The sequence below is a fragment of the Littorina saxatilis genome, linkage group LG16 (assembly GCF_037325665.1).
Source record: "Littorina saxatilis isolate snail1 linkage group LG16, US_GU_Lsax_2.0, whole genome shotgun sequence".
Taxonomy (NCBI): Eukaryota; Metazoa; Mollusca; class Gastropoda; order Littorinimorpha; family Littorinidae; genus Littorina; species Littorina saxatilis.
In genome coordinates, this window is record NC_090260.1 from 11,422,894 (window position 1) to 11,429,361 (window position 6,468).

General features: G+C 39.2%; 2 long non-coding RNA genes across 2 annotated transcripts in view; one reads left to right on the forward strand and one right to left on the reverse strand.

Annotated features, from left to right (window-relative positions):
* LOC138950394 (uncharacterized) overlaps nucleotides 1-2,683 on the reverse strand; it is a 3,278-nt gene extending 595 nt beyond the window's left edge. Inside the window, exons 1-2 of the long non-coding RNA XR_011450645.1 lie at nucleotides 2,501-2,683; nucleotides 1-641 (exon numbers count right to left, since the gene is read on the reverse strand). The exon at nucleotides 1-641 is cut by the window's left edge and continues 595 nt beyond it. This is a non-coding gene — a long non-coding RNA (uncharacterized lncRNA). The remainder of the gene's footprint in view (nucleotides 642-2,500) is intronic.
* Nucleotides 2,684-3,386: 703 nt separating this feature from the next.
* On the forward strand, nucleotides 3,387-5,638 carry LOC138950393 (uncharacterized). The gene is made up of 3 exons (XR_011450644.1): nucleotides 3,387-4,138; nucleotides 4,810-4,891; nucleotides 5,234-5,638. It is a non-coding gene; the product is annotated as an uncharacterized lncRNA (long non-coding RNA).
* The last annotated feature ends 830 nt before the right edge of the window (nucleotides 5,639-6,468 follow it).

Sequence of the window (6,468 nt, forward strand, 5' to 3'; positions counted from 1 at the left end):
AAATAGTCATGCACATAATCAAAGAAACACATGGCACACTAGCACCCTACAAAGGTAAATACAAGACTTGATCAATCACAAATTGGTAATCAGAGATTTAAAAAAAAATTTGCACCTCTACCAATAAATACACACAAGCATTCAAAGTACCACAATGTACAAGACTAGAGAAAATCACAGATCAGCTTTCACACATAGCTTTAGCTGCCAATGCCTACATGTAAAATAATATGATAATGATAACTGCAAAGTTCGTAAAATTGGCTTCCCCCATCAAATAAATTAATCTACTCGGGCTATGCATGATCAGCAAACTTGCCAGACTGTCACTGTCAGAAGGGAGTCAGACCAAACCAGATGCAGACCTGTTTACACTAAACCCGAGGCAAGAGTACTTTCCCAAAACGTTGAGTGTATTTTTCAAAAAGTTGGTGTACTTTGCAAGCAAAGCCATACGCGTGGGTGCAAACGTGTTTGTGTAAGAATAGCATGTCTTCTGTTCCTCTCCAAAGTTCGTTCATGGCAGACATCGTAGCGTTCAGGGTCCAGCTTTAGCCGTTGTCTGTACTCTTTGGATCGCTCGTTGTTCTGCTTCCGGACTCGTTCAGCCTGGGGTGACAATCTGACTTGCAGTCGCAGACCTTACAATCACGAAAAAGAAATGAGGCTCAAGTACAAGACAGAAAAATATTTTCCCACAGCACATCTAGAATTAATGACATGTTCAAGTGCGGTTTCTACAGCACTGACCCCTGTCTCTTCTACCTCTCCCAGATAAATGTAACATTTCACTTTTAAGAGCAACAATACCACTTCTAACATCAGTCCTAAGAACTAAGACTGTACTGGATTTCCTACAAAGAGATGTGTCTAAGTTGACACAATCACCATAAATTAATATGCTTTCATCTGCAGAGTCATTTATTTACAAGGCTGGTAATTGAGGTAACTAAAAAAACAAGTAACAAAGGACATAAAACAATACTGTGTCCTTCCCAAGAAAAGTTACGGTCGACATGCATTCCTCGTAAATCAAAGCTACAAACATTAAAAAAAAAACAAAAAAACACAACCCTAAACTCTCAATTCCAAAAGTTAAAAGTAAAACGCAGACCTTAAATAGAAAAGAAAGGCATACGTATGTAAATGCATAGCTGTCCAAAAATACTTTGTGTCATTCGTAACCGAGACACAGTGAGAGTTACATGTCTTGCGTTACGATTGACGCAAGAAGATCCTCGAGTGGCCTTCTCGAAAAATATTTCACAACCAAACCAAGAACAAGTCGCTTAAGGCGAAAATACAACATTTAGTCAAGTAGCTGTCGAACTCACAGAATGAAACTGAACGCAATGCAATTTTTCAGCAAGACCGTATACTCGTAGCATCGTCAGTCCACCGCTCATGACAAAGGCAGGGAAATTGACAAGAAGAGCGGGGTAGTAGTTGCGCTAAGAAGGATAGCACGCTTTTCTGTACCACTCTTCGTTTGAACTTTCTGAGCGTGTTTTTAATCCAAACATATCATATCTATATGTTTTTGGAATCAGGAACCGACAAGGAATAAGATGAAAGTATTTTTAAATTGATTTCGACAATTTAATTTTGATTATAATTTTTATATTTTTAATTTTCAGAGATTGTTTTTAATCTAAATATAACATATTTATATGTTTTTAGAATCAGAAAATGATGAAGAATAAGATGAACGTAAATTTGGATCGTTTTATAAAAAAAATTGTTGTTTTTACAATTTTCAGATTTTTAATGACCAAAGTCATTAATTAATTTTTAAGCCACCAAGCTGAAATGCAATACCGAAGTCCGGCCTTCGTCGAAGATTGCTTGGCCAAAATTTCAATCAATTTGATTGAAAAATGAGGGTGTGACAGTGCCGCCTCAACTTTTACAAAAATCCGGATATGACGTCATCAAATGTATTTATCGAAAAAAAGAAAAAAACGTTCGGGGATATCATTCCCAGGAACTTTCATGTCAAATTTCATAAAGATCGGTCCAGTAGTTTGGTTTGAATCGCTCTACACGCACGCACACACACACGCACGCACGCACACACTCACACACACACATACACCACGACCCTCGTTTCGATTCCCCCTCTAAAAACAAGTCCGAAAACTCATACATTACTTGCTAATCCAAGCGGAACCATTGTTTGCTGTTGCTATTGCTAGCCGTGAAAATGTTCAGTCGATCGTAACAAAGACATCACAGAATATGGATCGATCGTAACGAAGACCTAAACGTAAAACTGTCCCTGTGTCTCAATTCAACAAAAAAAAACAACCAGCGTGCTTCAACGAACTTTTTCAGTCCAGACAAATGCTTAAAATATGAAAGGAAGAATCACCCAGAACATATTCTTTGCTACTAGCTATAACACAGCGAATAAGTAAAAAACTTGAAGAATTTTGAGTCGATCGTAACTTTATGTCGATCGTAACGCTCATCAAACAGGAGACATGAAACGAAAACTTACCTTCCCTGCGAAAGTCGGCCATCCGTGTAGCAAAATGGAGTCCAACTGCGTGCGTGTAACGTTTTTGCTATTTATAACAGCAGCCCCGATACTTCCGCGGTCATTTAAAATAAGTTATTGAATATTGAGCGATCGTAACAAAAAGACATGAAAATTGCATTCAACCTAAAAACTTCTCAAAACTACTCAAAATACTTTTATTTTAAATCAATTGTTTGCAAATCAAATAAAACTTTTTATTTACTGCTGCTTACAACTTTCGGTTGCGATAATGACGTTCGTAGATTCGAAAATCGAGGGACGTATCGTGAGTTCGCTGGAGACACAGGGAGTTACGATCGCTATGGACGTTTTTGAAGTCAAATATTTTGCCAATAAACATCTTTTTTTTCGTAGACATCATCTTTTCGTGGTAATTTAGGGTACATTTATCAATATTATGGGCACTGTTTATGGGGGCGAGGACGCCCCCATTCTATACGGATAGTTTAGAGGTTGACCATGGGCAGCGCCATTTTGTTGTGAAATACGTCATCAGTTTGTGTACACAGGAAGTTGTGACATCCGTCACCCTTTGGGAGGTGTGAAGGCAACATTGTTCATCTGTAGAAAGTTGTGAAATCCGTCACCCTATGGGAGGGGTGACGTCAAAATTGGTCATCACAGAGTTTGTGTAACACAGGAAGTTGTGAAATACGTCACCCTATGGGAGGGGTGACGTCAAAATTGGTCATCACAGAGTTTGTGTAACACAGGAAGTTGTGAAATACGTCACCCTATGGGAGGGGTGACGTCAAAATTGTTCAACAAAAACATGATATGTCGCATTGTGCAGGGTCAACTGCAACAAACTCAAACCGAGCCATTCGTACCTACCTGTATTTGAGTGACTTATATACCGACATTTTTATGTCTTATTTTCAGCACAGGTGTAGGAAAAATCATGAACCAAAATGTTATTTATTTTCTAATTTAACATTTTTTTTACAAATATGACCATGGTCTTTTAAACATACAGTGACATTAAACATTGTTATGTTAAAAAAAAGAAAAAAGAAAAAAAGCTTTTGTGCACAAATCAGAAAATACATTGTACATTTTACCTACAGGCCAAACAGTGTCTGTTGGCGGCAAAGGGCCCAGCAAGTTGCTATTTTTAGATCGATTAAAAGTTGTCAAGAACAGGCGCTTACATTTGGATGTGTCCACTGATAGTAGGTTTGGTTGTGATCAATCAGAATGATGTAGGAATACACATGCATGACAGTTTGGTATGATGACATGTAATTCAAATATGCTGAAATGTAATATTATACATGATATAATATTATTATGGCTGTTGCCATGACCATGAACCCCAAGAAAGGTTTAATGTTATGTAAAATCAAAATACCAAAATCAAGCACCTACTAATCTGGTCTCACGGTGCGGCTTGGACCTAAATATGGATGGACACGCAACTCGCTCAGCCAGCCAGCGCTGCGAGACTTACAGCGGCCAACTTCGCCGCGGCGCGCTCATTGGCTCAGCATTGAACTTGCGTCAAGGCCGATGCGCGTAGATTCCCAGAATGTTTACTTTCGGTTAGATTCTTCGACAGCATTCGCAGAGGTGACTGCCGTTACAGAGGTGACAGAGGTGAGTAAAACTGACCATCGAAAGGAAAATAAGATTCATATTGGTAATACTAATAACATACTTGCACAAGCATGTATCTACCAAAACTGTATGGGAGCACATAGTTGGAAAGGCGTGGTGAAGCGATCAAATCGAATCGTCCGTCAGTCAGTGCACTGATCAGCCACCACGATTGAACGTCACTGTCCGTATTTTGTATGTAAGCAGAGTTAAATCCTGATGTAGTTTACAAAAACAAAACAAAATCTCATTCCTGTTCCATTGTTATTCTTGTAGTTGTGATATGATATTCTAGTGAAACTGAAAGTAAGTGTTAAAAGCAGAAAAGCCGGACCGAATCAGGTAATTGGGTTGGGAAAGTTTTGCTAAGAAATCCTGTTATTTCCCTGGGTTAATAAGCATCTCTTTGTCCAACTATTTACACAATTTATTTGACTAGTTTGTGGTTTCAATTGAAATTATTGTTGTATTTATTTCTAGACTACAAGAACTTGCATTGATTGCATTTCATTGTTACAGCACAAAACACTGAATGACACATACTGATTGACGAGCATGCCAATAGCCTTCTCGTTTTACAGTATAGGTACTGATAGTTGTATACAAGTTTGAATATCACTTTGAACACTGCCACATTCAGTTCTTTTCATCATTGAATAATTTTGTTTCAGGAAGCAAGCACCACTTTTGTTGTTGATGAAAACCCCTGTACAGTCAGAAGTGTGTCAAGCTCAAAGTATTATTTCACAAAAGGTGAGAAGTTATTCGTTACATTTGCAACATTTATTGTTGAAAAATATTAAACATAAAGGCAGAATTTGTTTGTCTTGTGATTGTGATGCCTACAACTACACCCGCTTGTGATTTCTCAGTCAAGTTACTGCAGATTTGTGTATATTTCAGTCTCATGTGGTATTTGCCATATTTTTGTGTGAACATGTGTATTTTTCAAGACTTAGATTCTGTGATAACATAAAATACCATAACACATTTGATACCAGTGCATCATATAATATTTTTGGATAATTCTCATTACGCATGATTTTTTATTGTGTCACTGTGTGTACATTTACATGTGTTTTTAAATGTCAACAGGTGACAGTTCCACTTTTGGAAGAGGTGTGCAGTGAGATTGCAGAAAATGAATGCCTGTCAGCTGATCTGTGAAGCACCATTTGTCCGCCCCCTGTCGATATTTATCGACTAAGTTCCTTGTTCTAACTTGCCGACGGAGATTTCTGGACCGCGGATGAACAAAACACCATGTACGGAATGTCCCACTTTTAAGTCGCCGGATTTGCTCGCTTCGGCTAACATTTTTATTTTTTTCATGTAGGTGTAATGCATGCAAGCTTCTGAAACTGTCTTTGCTATGTCTTTAACATACATGCTTTCAAACTGTTCAGTGCTTTTTGCGATTGAAAGTGCGGTTGATGAACAGTAATGCATGAACATGTCGGCTCTTTCGGCAGACCACGTTTTGGCACAGGCTCATATATATATATATATATTGTAAAATATCAGAAAAAATGATGCAAACAATAAAATATAATAATATAATACATGTATATATTTATATAGCGCAAATACACACACACTGCACTTTAAACAGCAGGCAGTTAGGACGTTGAGTTTTGGTATGTGTCCAAGTGTAGGGATAGTCTTATCCCATGTAAACACCGGGCCAGATCGGACAATTCAACCCGAACGGTTTCAAGAGAAAAAGGGTGCAGCCAATTTTTAAGTATTCTTGACATATTCTCAAACCAGGTTGGAGTGTTTTGAGACTTGTCTGAGGGAGGTGGGGGGGGGGGGGGGGGGGGGGGGGGGGCGGGGAGGGGGGGGGGGGGTATTCATGTAACGGAAAAGAGGCACGTGCTTTTCCAGGACATTATTACCTGATCGACACACACGCACACACACACACACACACACACACACACACACACACACACACACGCACGCACACACGCACGCACACACACACACAAACACACACGCACACACACACACACGCACACGCACAGATAAACTTGATCACACTCATCCTGAAATGAGGTTAGCATTGTATGTGTGTTGAGAGAGAGAGAGAGAGAGAGAGAGGGGGAGAGAGAGAGAGAGAGAGAGAGAGATAGAGAGAGAGAGAGAGAGAGAGAGAGAGAGAGAGAGAGAGAGAGAGAGAGAGAGAGAGAGAGAGAGAGAGAGAGAGAGAGAGAGAGAGAGTCCGTCACAAGTATTTTACTCACCTTTCAAGTCCAGAATGTGCGCGCGGATGATCATCTTCTCGTCTGAAAGACACAAGCATCAACTCCCCTTTTATCAACAAGAAA